Source organism: Meriones unguiculatus, assembly GCF_030254825.1.
Source record: "Meriones unguiculatus strain TT.TT164.6M chromosome Y unlocalized genomic scaffold, Bangor_MerUng_6.1 ChrY_unordered_Scaffold_25, whole genome shotgun sequence".
In the NCBI taxonomy this organism is placed as follows: Eukaryota; Metazoa; Chordata; class Mammalia; order Rodentia; family Muridae; genus Meriones; species Meriones unguiculatus.
In genome coordinates, this window is record NW_026843710.1 from 17,282,920 (window position 1) to 17,297,547 (window position 14,628).

The 14,628-nt window shown below is 39.3% G+C and overlaps 1 non-coding gene across 1 annotated transcript; it reads left to right on the plus strand.

Annotated features, from left to right (window-relative positions):
- Positions 1-4,857: 4,857 nt before the first annotated feature.
- On the plus strand, positions 4,858-4,964 carry LOC132651823 (U6 spliceosomal RNA). The gene has a single exon (XR_009589382.1). It is a non-coding gene; the product is annotated as a U6 spliceosomal RNA (small nuclear RNA).
- Positions 4,965-14,628: the final 9,664 nt, after the last annotated feature.

The window sequence follows — 14,628 nt, forward strand, 5'->3', positions numbered from 1 at the left end:
CAATAAACTATTTGACAGCTAATTCTGTTCCACACTAACGTTGCCAAACTTCTATAAGCAGGATTGCCTTGGCTGACCTAGCTGGATTTTCAGCAATGTCCTACTGACTGATCAGTGAGGAATCCTCCTGGTCCTGGTGTTTACATGTAAAACTGGGCCATCAGGACAGTGAAATGGGTCCATGTTATAAGCCTAGGACACAAGAGCAGCTGTGTTTTCTGCTGTGGTCCTCCAGACAAACCTTCTAAATATAGTGTTCGTGCTAGGACTGCTTGTTCAGAGATGCCACCTGAGCTCATAGGGTCTGAGGTAGTTGGGTAAGCACTAGTTAAAGGCTAGGATTCTCTGCTACATCATGAGTTCCTGGAAAGCATGCATAACAAAATCAAACTCAGCCCTCCATTAGCAGAATCTTTTTTCTATGTTAAAAAGTCATTGGAAAAGTGAATCAATAAATTATTTTTATTGGTTATGTGGGAATTTCATATAATATACATTACACTCATTTTCCATTGCTCTCAGGTAAAAATTCTTACCATGTACCCTTCTAATTTTTTTTTCTTTAAAATACATCAATTGAAGTACATGTTGTTCAACTAATCACTGGCTCATGATCAGAGTCTCAGTCCCAATCACCCTCCTTCTTCTACCCTTATGCCTTTTTATTACTTCCCTAATTCGGAGGTCCTCCTCCCATTCTATCTGACCCTAGTTTATCAGGTCTCATCAAGGCTAGCTGCATCATCTTCCTCTGTGGCCTGATTCTCAGGGCATTGTTTTCCTTGGGTCTTCAATTCCCTCTACTTAGGATACTCTTTCTTCCTTCTCTCCTGCAGGCTTCCCAGAGCTCTGAGGGGAGGGAAAATTGCTTTGGTAAATCCCAGTTAGAGCTGGGTGTTTTAAGGTCTCTATCTGTATATTTTAGTACTGAGGGTTTCTGTATGAAATCCCATTTGATACAGAAGAAAACATCTCTTTGGATACAAGGACATGGCACTGATCTATCAGTTGAGGGTAGAGAGCAACATATTTCAATAACAATAGGGTGGTTTGCTTGAAAATTTCTGTAGGAGGCCCTGGCCCAACAACTCAGTTAAATGACACCCAATCTCCCTAGTGGATGCCTGATTTGTTCACGATAGATGGTCTTTTGAAATTTTTCCCCACTATTAGGAGATCTCCTAATAAGTGAATACAAACAATATTTGTCTTGTTGCACATTAGTAAATTCACAAAGTATGATTTTCCTAGTTCCAACAATTTGCCTGAAAACATCATGATGGATATTTTCTTAGCTGAATAATACTCCGTTACTGGAATATTCCACATTTTCCCCAAAGGAGATGGTCAGTCTTGTTCTTTAGTCTTTTGAATTTGTTTGGACTTTAATCATTGTATTGAATGATAAATTATCAGAAAAAATATGTTCTTTTAGCCTAGAAGTCCATCCATCTTCTTTCACTTCTTGGTAATTTGAATTGCAAATCACCTTGGAGCTCATATATTTATGTTTAGTCTCCAGTGAGGAAATGTTTGGGAATGGTTAGGAGGTATATCCTTGTCAGATAATAGAATTTATTTTGTTTCCCTAATTTTTTCAGCCCTTTTGTGTTTTGTATACAGCAGGGCTACTGATTTTTTGAATTAATTTTGTATCCAGGCACTTTGCCAAAGGTATTTATCAGCTGTAGGTGTTCCCTGGTAATATTTTGGGGGTCACTGAGGTATACTGTCATATCATCTGCAAATAGTGATACTCTGACTTCTTCATTTCGCATTTCTATCCCCTTGATCTCATTCAATTGTCTTATTGATCTAGCCAGAATTTCCAGTCCTATGTTGAAGAGATACGGAAAGAGTGGGCAACCTTGCCTTGTTCCTGATTACAGTGGGATAGCTTTAACTTTCTCTCACTTGAGTTGGATGATGGCTATATGCTTGTTTTATATTACCTTTACGATATTTAGATATGTGCTTTGTATCCCTGATCTCACCATTACTTTAAACATGAATGGAGGTTGGATTTTGGCAAGTGCTTTTTCAGTATTTAATGATTATCATTTTTTTCTTGCAGTTTGTTAACATGGTGTATCACATTAATAGATTTTTTTAATATTGAGCCACTACCAAATACCTGGGAAGAATCCTACTAGGTCATAGTGAATGATATCTTTGTTATGTTCTTGTATTCGGTCACAGAGATAATGTACCATGATGTCACCCTAACCAAGCAAGTCAAAGACTTGTATAAAAAAATTTCAAGTCTCTGAAGAAATAATTGGAAGATGATATCAGAAGTTGGAAAGATCTCCCATTTTCATGCCTTGGCAGGCTTAACATTGTAAAAATCTTACCATAAGCAATCTAGAGATTCAATGCAATTCCCAACAATTATTATAATACCAACACAATTATTACAGACTTAGAAAGAAAAATTTTCAACCTCATATGAAAAAACAAGAGGCCCAGAATTGCTAAAACAATCCTCTAAAACGGAAGATCTTCCAGAGGTCGTTCCATCCCTGATCTCAAGGTGTATTATAGAGCAATAGTAATAAAAATTGCATGGAACTTGCATAGATACAGAATGGTGGATCAATGGATCCAAATAGAAGACCCAGAAATAAACCTACACATGTTTGGACACCTGATCTTTGTCAAAGATTCCAAAACCTTACAATGGAAAAAAATGATAGCATCTTCAAAAAATTGTGCTAGTCTAACAGGATGTCTATGTGTAAAAAAAAAGCAAATAGACTCATACTGATCACCCTGCACAAGTGGATCAAAGAACTCAACACAAAACCAGAGACATTAAATCAGTCAGAATAAAAAGTGGGGAAGAGTCTTGAACTCTGGCACAGGAGACTACTTCCTGAACAGAACACCAACAGCATAGGCTCTAAGAGCAAAAGTCAGTAAATGGGACCTCATGAAACTGAAAAGCTTCTGTTGAGGAAAGGATATTCTATCAAAGCAAAATGAATGCCTACAAATTATGAAAGACTCTTTACCAAACCTCTATGTGAAAGAGGGCTAATATCCATTATATAGGAAGAACTAAAGAAGTTGAAAAGCAACAAATCAAGTTATGTCTTTAAAAAAAGGGGAACAGGGCTAACCAGAAAATTCTCGATATAGGAATATAAAATGAGGGAGAAACTCTTAAAGAAATGCTCAATATGATTAACAATCAGGGAAGTGCAAATCAAAACGAACCTGAGATTTTACCTTACACACATCAGAATGGCCAAGACCAAAAACTCAAGTGACAATACATGCTGGAGAGATTGTTGAAAAAGGGGAACACTTCTCCCCTGCTGGTGGCAATGCAATCTTGTAGAACCACTCTGAAAATCACTCTGGCGCTTTCTCAGACAACTAGGAATATCGCATTCTAAAGATCCAGATATACTACTACTAGGCATATATCTGAAAGAAGCTCAAGTACACAATAAGGACATTTGCTCAGCCATGTTTTTAGTAGCTTTATTTGTAGTAGTCAGAATCTGGAAAGAACCCAGATGCCCCAACTGAAAAATGGATATAGAAATTATGGTACATCTACACAATGGAATATTGCTAAGCAATAAAAAAAAAAAGGAAATCATGAAAATTTCAGATAAATGGTGGGAACTGAAAAGGATCATGCTGAGTGACCTATCCCAGAAGCAGAAAAACACACATGGTATATGCTCACACATATAGACATATAATTATATAGGATAAACCTACTAAAATCTATATACCTGAAGAAAGTAATGAAGAGGGAGCTAAAATGCTCAGTCCACATCCCAAAAGGTAAAGAGGATGGACATCAGAAGAAGGAGAAAACAGGGAACAAGTTTGGAGACTGCCACAGAATGGTTTTGAAAGGCTCTGCCCTGGAGACTATCAAAGAAGCTCCTGAGACTTAAGGCCAACTGTTGGGCAGAGTGCATGGAATCTTATGTAATAAGTAGGAAATAGTAAGATCTGGAGAGTACAGCAGCTCCTCAAGAAGAGCAACAGAATCATAAAATCTGAACACAGGGGTCTTTATGAGACTCATACTCTCACCAAGTACCACGAATAGAGATAACCTAGAACCCCTGCACAGATGTAGCCCATGGCAGTCCATAGTAATGGGAAGAGAGATTACCTCTGACATGAACTGATTGGCCTACTCTTTGATCACATCACCCTGATGGGGAAGAATTATTAATAGGCCACAGAGCAAGACAATGCAGCCACACTTAATGAGATCTGATAAACTAGGATCAGAGGGAAGGAGAGGAAGACCTCCCCTATTGCTGGACTTGGATAGGGGCATGTGCAGAAAAGGAGGAGTGAAGATGGAATTGGGAGGGGATGGGGGTCATGGGTGAATACAAAATGAAGAAAGTGTAATTAATAAAAATTAAAATAAAAATATTATAATAAATATAATTCCATTTGTATATATATTATAGGAGAGTGTGCTTTGAGGTTATATGCCAATGAAAGTGACCAGGCAGAATAGAATTGCTGTCTATCCATCTCTGTCACTTTATATCTTTGTTTCTCTTGTTCTAAGTCTATTTCTGAATATGTCTCTCTAGTTTTCTCTCTTTGTGTGTCTCCTTTAATCTCCCTCAATCTGCCTGCCACTTGTACTTCAGTATGAAAATCTCTCAGTTTTGCTGATATAAGCAAGGTCCCAATTAATCCCTTTTTGTTCAATGATTTGCTTGGTCAAGGAGCATTTTCACAGAAAATAATTCACTTACGGAGGGCATATCTGTGCATTTGACAAATACTAATGGAAACTGTAATAATGTAAAACTCACAAGTCAAGGACACATGACTTTAATAATGACTACTTGAAAGAAATATGTGGTTCTCACTTCAACAGCACATATACAAAATTTGGAATGATACAGATAAGATTAGCATGGCCCCTGAGCAAGAATGACACTCAAATTCACGTAGAATTCCATATTTTTTGAGAAATTAAAGAAAATGCAAATAGAGGAAATTGTGGAGACAAAGAACTTAGGGAAGAAAACAGGAACTACATAACCAACATATTACAAAAAATGGAAGAAAGAATATCAGGTGTGGAAGATACAGTGGAAGAAATCAATGCATCTCTCAAAGAAAATGTTATATCTAAAAAAATGCCTGACATATACCATCCAAGATATTCAAGACAACGTAAAAAGACAAAACCTAAGAATAATAGGAATAGAGGAAAAAGAAGATTCCCTCCTCCAAGGCTCAGTATATATAAAAAAAAATCATTGAAGAAAAATTCCCCAATTTAAAGGAGAGGCCAATAAGAAAACAAGAGGTCTACATAACACCCAATATATTAGTCAAGAAAAGAAAATCTTCCCACCACATAATAATCAAAACAGTAAGTATATAGAACAAAGAAAAAATACTAAAAGCTGCAAGGGAAAAAGGCCAAGTAACATATAATGGCAAACCCCTCAGAATCACACCTGACTTCTCAATAGAGACTATGAAAGCCTGAATGAATGTCATGCAGGCCCTAACACAAATGTCATCCCAAGCTACTATGCTCAGCACAACTCTCAGTCCTCTTAGAGAGAGAAAGCAAGATATTCACTGACAAAAACAAATTTCAACAATACCTAAACACAAATCTAGCTTTACAGAAGAAACTAGAAGGAAAAATAAAACCCAAGAAAACTAGCTACTTTCAAGAAAACACAGGACATAATTAACCTCACTACAGTAAAACAAAAAGCAAACAAACACACAAATTTACTACCACAGCCAACATCAAAATCAAAGAATCTAACAGCCACTGGTCATTAATGTCTCTCAACATCAATGGAAACAATTCTCCAATAAAAGACACAGACTAACAGAATGAAAGTGTAAACAACACCCACCAATCTTTTGCATATAAGAAACAAACCTAAGTCACAAAGATAGACATGTCCAGGACACATGACTTTATTAATGACATTTTTTCCTGAACTAAGAGTCTTGGACACAGGAACTGTCATCTCTGGGTTGAGTGCTTTAGATGCACAGATTAAGGCCTGTTGACCTGTCCACCCTTTTGCTTCAGCAGGCTACCACTTGTCCCTTTTAATAACTGGTTCCTGAAATTCTTACTGGCTTTCACCTGTTTCATGACATCATTCTCCCTCTCAGCCAGTCTGCACCTGAGAGAATCTTGGTTTCCATGGATACTAAAAAAATAAACATTACTCAGTGTCCTGTATCTCTGATCCTGTGCATATGTGACTTTTTCTTGGGAAAACCAGCAAGACTTTATCTCATTCTTTTATCCAGATCTCACACCTTTACTCCTGTTTACCTCTGTGAGAATGTCAGGTAGGAAATGAAATTTTAATGTTTAATTGGACAGCTTCCTACATAGGGAAGCTTCAATGTGATGTAGGATTAAAGAGCTGTACACAATGCCAATATGGTCCCCTACTGTTGTCTTGGATCTGAAAATCTCAGAACTGAGATTTTTGACTCAGTGACTTTGAACTGAGCGGTTACTCACAACCTCACTAAATGTACTTTCACATTCTTATTAATATAATAATCTGTCAGGGTATAGGGTTCCCTGGGCTTTGAGTCTTTAAGAGCAGGGAAAAGGGAAGAATACCAGACAATTCTTGGGACTGGTCTGACTGAAACAGAGAAAGATTGTTGAGGGTAAAAGTGAACTGAGGGGCAATAAACTATTTGGCTAATGGTGCTCCTAATAAGTGAATACATACCATATTTTCTGTCTGCATTTTAGTTACTTCTCCCAGGATGTTTTTTCTTGGTTCCATCCATTTACCCGAAAATAGCATGATGTCATTTTCTTAGCTGAGTAATACTCCATTATGGAAATATTCCACATTTTCTTCAAAGGAGATTATCTGTCCTGTTCTTTAGTCTTTGGAAGTTGTTGGGCCTTTAATCATTGTATTGAATGACAAACTTTCAGGATAACTATGTTCTTTTAGCCTAGAAATACCTCTATTTTCTTTCACTTACTGGTTGTTGGAATTGGAATGTCCCCTTGAAGCCCATCTATTTACATGTGGAGTCCCCAGTTAAGAAATGTCTGGGAAGTGTTAGTAGTTAAGGCATTGTTAAATAATATAATTTCTTTTTTTTTTAATTTTTCTTTTTCTTTTTAGTTACATTTTGTTAACTCTGTGTCCCAGCTGTATCCCGCTCCCTCATTCCCTCCCCAACCCCACACTCGCTTCCTGGTCTCCTCCCTGCCCCTTTCCAAGTCCACTGATAGGGGAGGACCTCCTCTCCTTTCATTTGACCCTGTTTTATCAGGTATCTTCAGGGCTGGCTGCAAAGTCCTCCTCTGTGGCCTAACAGGACTGCTCCTCCCCTGGGGGGGAAGGGAGGTCAAAGAGCCTTCCTTTGAGATCCTGTTAGAAATAGTCCTTGTTCCCCTTACTTTGGAAAACTACTTGTCTACTGAGCTACCACTGGCCACATCCTATGATTTCTTTTCTTTCCCTAATTTCATGATCAGTCCTATTGTACTCACAGTCTAGAGTAGTGTTCTCAACCTCCCTAATGCTGTGAAACTTCAAAAGATTTCCTTACTTTATGGTGTCCATAACCCAAAATAAAACATGTTTGGTACTTTAAAACTGTAGCTTTGCTAGTGTTATGAATCATAATGTAAATATCTGATTTGCAAGACAAATGATATGTGAATTCTGTGAAAGGCTTACATGTTCCCACCTAAAACAAAAGGAGTAAAAACCTCACAGAAAGAGAACCATTCATCTATGGGAAAATGCAAGGATCAGTCTAGTCACACGGCTCTCATCAACACTACTAATTAATCTGTGCAAGTAGTTAAAATAAAACATGATGATACAAGGGAATGCAAATGAGCAATTTTTAGTTCAGTCTTGCTTGGAATTTGATTGAACTGGTATGCAGCAAGTGATCTTTTTGATATGCACTTTATATTGTTCTTTTGGGAAACAATTTATTTTGCTATTTTCCCTTAGTCCTCACAATTATACACAGAACCAGAGATGTCAGCACAACTATTTTGTTGTCCCCAGAATGAGGTCAGATTCTATCTTCCTGTCAAGTTACAATTCATTAGAAAAGAATACCAAGGCTTTCAAGCAAGTGGACCAGATGTGTAAATAGAATATCCTAGCTGTCTACTCAAAGTGCTTGGAAAGATGCATTTGGCAGAAAGTGGGACTATTTCACTGTGTGGCTTTCTGTCATTTGTACAGATACAGTTATCCTAAATATAAACCTTCATGAAAGCAATGACAGATACATTTCTGCTTTTCACAGAACAGATCTGGATAAAATGACTTAAATAATCTTCAATCTGAGAAGATATGGGTATTCCAATCTTTCTTAGAAATTTAATTGCTTAAAATTTGTAGTGCATATTCAAAACAAGGTCACAGATTAACCTGTGATGTGAGAAAACAATTTAAACTACCTTGTTCTGGAGCCTTGGTTTGTGGTTATAAAATAAACAAACTTTCAGAATAACAATATTCTTGTAGCATAGAATTCCCTCCATCTTCTACTTCCTGGTGATTTGAATTGCAATATATTATTGAAGCCCATCTATTCACATGTCAAGTCCACAGTGAGGAATTGTCTGGTTATAACGGTTTAAGAGTATGGCCTTCTTTTAAAAAAATTCTTTTTTTCCCATAATTTCTTTCTCAGCCCTTTTATCTTTTGTATACAGGAGAGCTACTGATGTTTTGAGTTAATTTTCTATCCAGCCACTTTGCTGAAGGTGTAGGGCTTCTTCAGCTATAGGACTTCCGTGGTAGAATTTTTGGAGTCACTCAAGTATTCTATCATATCATCTGCAAATACTGATATTTTGACATCTTCCTTTCAGATTTCTATCCTCTTGATCTCTGACAATTGTCTTATTTATCTAGCATGGACTTCAAGAACTATGTTGAAGAGAGATAGAGGGAATGGGCAGCCTTAACTTGTCCCTGATTTCAGTGGAATTGATTTAACTTTCTCTCTGTTTAATTTTATGTGGGCTATAGGCTTGATGTATAATGCCTTTACCATGTTTAGATATGTGCCTTGTATCACTGATCTCTCCATTACTTTAAACAAGTACACAATAAGGACATTTGCTCAACCATGTTTGTAGCAGCTTTATTTGTAATAGCCAGAAGCTGGAAATAGCCTAGATGTCCCTCAACTGAAGAATGGATGCAGAAATTGTGGTACATCTACACAATGGAGTATTACTCTGCAATGAAAAATAAGAAAATCATGAAATTTGTAGGGAAATGGTGGGACCTGGAAACGATCATACTGAGTGAGATGTCCCAGAAACAGCAAGATACACACAGTATATACTCACTCATAAATACACATAACAGGATGAACCTAGTAAAATCTCTATATCTAGAGAAACTAATCAAGAGAGAGGACACTGACTAAAATGATCAATCCCCACCCTGACAGGCAAAGAGGATGGACATCAGAAGAAGAAGAAAACAGGAAACAACCTAGGAACTGGCCACAGAGGGCCTCTGCATGGCTTTACCCTTCAGACTATCAAAGCGGACACTGAGACTTATGGCCAACTGTTGGGCAGTGTGCATGGAATCTTATGTAAGATGTGGGAAATATTAAGATATTGAAAGAACAGGTACCCCACAGGAGAGCAGCAGAACCAGAAAATTTGAACACAGGGGTCTTTCTAGAGACTTATATTCCAACAAAGTACCATGTATGGAGATAACCTAGAACCCCTGCACAGTTGTAGTCCATGGCAGTTTAGTGTCCAAGTGGTTTACATAGTAATGGGAAGAAGGACTGCCTCTGACATAATCTGATTAACCTTCACATGGAACACCTCCCCATGAGGGGAGAGCAGCCTTATCAGGCTGCAGAAGATGACAATGCAACCACTCCTGATGAGATCTGATAGAATAAGATCAAAAGAAAAGAGAGGAGGATCTCCCCAATCAGTGGACTTAGGGAGGGGCATGTGTGAAGAAGGAGGAGGAAGGGTAGGATTGGGAGGGGAGGATGGAGGGGCTTATGAGGGGATACAAAGTGAATAAAGTGTAATTAATAAAACTTTTAAAAAAGAAGAAAAAGTGGGGAAGAGACTTGAACTTATTGACACAGGAGACAGCTTCCTTAACAGAACACCAACAGAAAAGGCTCTAAGAGTAAAAATCAGTAAATGGGAACTCATGGAACTGAAAAGCTTCTGTAAAGCAAAGGACACTATCATGAAGACAAATGAATCCCTACAGATAGGGAAAGAATCTTCACGAAGCCTCTCTGTGACAGAGGGCTAATATCCAGTGTATATAAAGAAGTAAAGAAATTGAAAAGCAACAAATCAAGTAATCCAATTAAGAAATGGGTAACAGAGATAATCAGAGAATTCTCCATAGAGGAATACGGAATGGCAGAGAAACACTTAAAGAAATGCTCAACCTCATTAGTCCTCAGGGAAATGCAAATCAAAACAACCCTGAGATTTCACCTTACACCCATCAGAATTGCCAAGATCAAAAACCCAAGTGACCACAAATGCTGTAGAGGTTGTGGAGAAAGGCGAACCTTCCTCTCCTGCTAGTGGGAATGTAATCTTGTAGAACCACTCTGGAATTCAATCTGGCAATATATCAGACAATTAGATTCCTTGAGATTCCTCAAGATCCAGCCATACCACTCCTGGACATATATCCTAAAGCAGATGAAGTACACAATAAGATGATTTGCCCAACGATGTCGGTAACGGCATTATTTGTTACAGCCAGAACCTAGAAACAACCCAGATGCCCCCAAATTAAAAATGGATACAGAAATTGTGGTACATCTACACAATGGAATATCACTCAGCAATAAAAAAACAAGGAAATCATGACATTTTGCAAGTCAATGGTGGGGACTGGAAATGAGCTATCCCAGAAGCAGAAAGACACACATCTATTTACATATTGAGTTCCCAGTAAGGAAATATCTGGGAAGTGTTAGGAGGTATTGCATTATTAGATAATATAATCCCTATTGTAGGTACATTGTAGGAGAGTGTGTTTTGTGGTTGATATGCCAATTAAAGTGACCAGACAGAATATGTTTATTTCTCCTTGTCTCTGTCACTTTATGTCTTTGTTTCTGTAGGTCTCGGTCTCGGTCTCTGTATTTCTGATTCTTTCTCTCTGGCTCTTTCTCTCCCTATCTCTCTGTGTCTCCCTCTCTCTGCCTTCCACTTGTGGTTCAGGATGAAAAGCTTTCAGTTCTGCTGAAAAATTATAACAAGTTCTCTGCTTGCAGATGGGAAGCCATGGATAGTCTCTATAAAAATATAAGCAAGGTCCCAATTAAATGTTTTTTGTTCAAAAAGTTGTCATGGTCAAGGAGCGTTTTTCCCGTAAGTAATTCACTGACTGAGGACATATCTGTGCATTTAATAAATAAAATTGTAATCTGTGATAATGTGAAAGTCACATGTCAAGAACACAGGACTTTAATAATGACCACTTGAAAAAATATGTGACAGATTAACTTAACTAAGGGTCTTGGACACAGAAACTGTCATCTCTGAGTTGTATGCTTTCAGCTGCCCAGATTGAGGCATGTAGGGTTGCTCAGCCTTTCTCTCAAGTAGGCTGTACACTTGGCCCTTTTAATAACTAGCTCCAGAAATTCTTACTGGCTTTCACCTGTTTCTTGACATCATTCTCCTTATCAGCCAATCAGCACCTAACCATTTTGATATGATAATATCATTGGGATACAATGATGAATTTTGTTTTCATGATGCCATTGTCATTTCATAATAGTATTGTGATAGCATCATAGCATTGGCTGTCCTAATATCATTGTGAAGTCTCACTGTTGTAAACTCATAATAGCTTTTATTTATTACACTATATTCACTTTGTATCCCTCCATAAGCCCCTCCTCCCTCCTTTCCTCCTGATCCTACCCTTTCTTTCCCTTTATGAATGCCCCTCCCCAAGTCCACTGATAGGGAAGATCCTCCTTCCTTCTGATCTTAGTCTATCAGATCACATCAGGAGTGGCTGCATTGTCATCTTCTGCAGCCTGATAAGGCTGCTCTCCCCTCATGGGGAGGTGATTAAAGAGCAGGCCAATCAGATTATGTCAGAGGCAGTCCTTCTTCCCATTACTATGTAACCCACTTAGACAGTAAACTGCCATGGACTACATCAGTGCAGGGAATCTAGGTTATCTTCATGGCTGAGACTTGGTTGGTATATGAGTCTCTGGAAAGATTCTTGTGTTTAATTTTTCTGGTTCTGTTGCTCTCCTTGTGGAGTAGCTGTCCTTTCCAGATCTCACTATTTCCCACTTCTTACATAAGATTCCATGCACTCTGCCCAACAGTTGGCCATAAGTCTCAGTGTCTGCTTTGATAGTCTGCAGGGTAAAGCCATGCAGAGGCCTTCTGTGGCAGGTTCCTAGGTTGTTGCCTGTTTTCTTCTTCTTCTGATGTCCATCCTCTTTGCCTTTCGAGATGGGGATTGAACATGTTAGTCAGGTTTCTCTCTCTTGATTAGTTTCTTTAGACGTACAGGTTTAGTAGGTTTATCTTATGTTATATGTCTTTATGAGAGTGTATATACTGTGTGTATCTTTCTGTTTCTGGAACATCTCACTCAAGATGATCCTTTCCAGTTCCCACCATGTGACAACACATGGTTGGAGAGGTTGTGGAGAAAGGAGAACCCTCCTCCACTGCTGGTGTGCATGTAAACTTGTACAATTACTGTGGAAATCAATCTGGTGCTTTGTCAGATGTGGAGAGCCGGGGTTTGGTTGCCATGGTGCTGGCTTCTGCCCTTCTAAACTGGTAAACAAGTCCTAGAGCACATGACCGTTATGACCATTATGACCGTTGGGCAACCGTCATCACGAGCCCAGCCCAGGGTGTCATATGGGGTGATGGTGAGCAGCCAATCAGGGGATGATAGGTCATCTCACACCACTTTGGTGGGAGCAGGACTTATATAAACAGCGCCACTTCAGGGACTCGGGATCTTCCTCCTTTCATCTTTTGACTGCAATAAAGCTTGCTGCAGAAGGATCCTGTTGTTCGCTTGCATTCTTGCTGGCAAGACGACCACGCGGCATGCAACATTTGGTGCTGAAACCCGGGAACCTGCCATCGCCGGTACCGAGGAGACCCCTCGTTCATGGGGAGGATTCAGAACTGCAGCAGAGAGGTAAGTTCTGAGAGGCATGTTTGGTCTTGATTTATATCATCTTTCACTTCAGCTAGCAGAAGCCTTTATTGCTTTCTCTGTTGTGACCGTTGCCCTCGTCCTCTTTCTTTTGGTTTTGTACAAGCTTAAGGGTGACCTCGAAAGGAAAGAGATTAACGGAAAGCTAAGAGTAGGCACTAAGGAAGTGTTAGAGGAGATACAAGACAGCATGTCAAGAAACAGAACGTGACAAAAGATTAGGGGCCCCAAAAGATAGAAATAAAGACGTCTCTAAGAAAAAAGGCCCTTCTGCAGATGTTAAAGCCACAGGACCGAGAGATAAGGGAAAGAACGCCCTGGGAGAGAAACACAATAAGGAGAAGAAAAAATCTAAAAAGGAGCCTCTCTATCCGACAAAAAACTAGAGGCTTTAGAAATTGGCAATTCTGAGTCGAAGGAGTTAAGTCCCTCCGAGGGGTCAGAGGAAGAAGCAGCTCACTATGAGGAAGAACTATACCACCCAGATGAGCAGCCATTACTGTTGTATCGGAAGCAAAGTAGTATGAGGAACAGGAAGGGCGCACTTTCTCAGTCGGCCGCTCCCGTTGTCTCTAGTGCTCCTCCACCCTACACCTGGGAGGCACTGTCCTAATTCCTTCTTTTCAACAAAAGATAGACACAAAATTTTTCAGACTTTTCCAGTATTTGAAGATGTGGAGGGAGGCCATGTCCACATGCCTGTAGATTACCCTCTAGTCAAGGAACTGGCAGAGTCAGTTAATAAGTACGGGGTGGATGCTAATTTTACAATTATGCAGCTTGAAAGGCTAGGCTCTACAGCAATGACCCCAAATGATTGGCAGACTGTAGTGAAAGCTGCCCTCCCTAATATGGGAGTGTATTTAGAATGGAAAGCCTTATGGCATGATGCCTGTCAATCCCAAGCTAGGGCTAATGCCAATGCAGAAGACAATCAACGACACTGGACATTTGAGCTACTAACAGGACAAGGTCCACATGTTCAGCAACAGACAGATTATGATTGGGGAGCGTATAGCCAAATATCTGCTGCTGCAATTAAAGCACGGAAGGCCCTTTCAAAGAAGGGCGGGACCGAGGGCCATTTAACAAAAATTATCCAGGGTCCACAGGAGTCATTCCCAGAATTTGTGGCCAGAATGACAGATGCAGCAGGCAGAATATTTGGAGACCCAGAAAGGGTCCGACCAATGATAGAGCAACTGGTGTATGAGAATGCTTCACCAGAATGCAAGGCAGTCATTACCCCCAGAAAGAGCAAAGGATTGACAGATTGGATAAAAGTTTGCCGAGGACTCGGAGGCCTGCTTACCAATGCCAGCCTGGCGGCAGCCATATTGCAAAACAATAACCACCCAAGTTCTGGAAACAATAAAGTTTGTTTTAATTGTGGCAAAATGGGTCATTT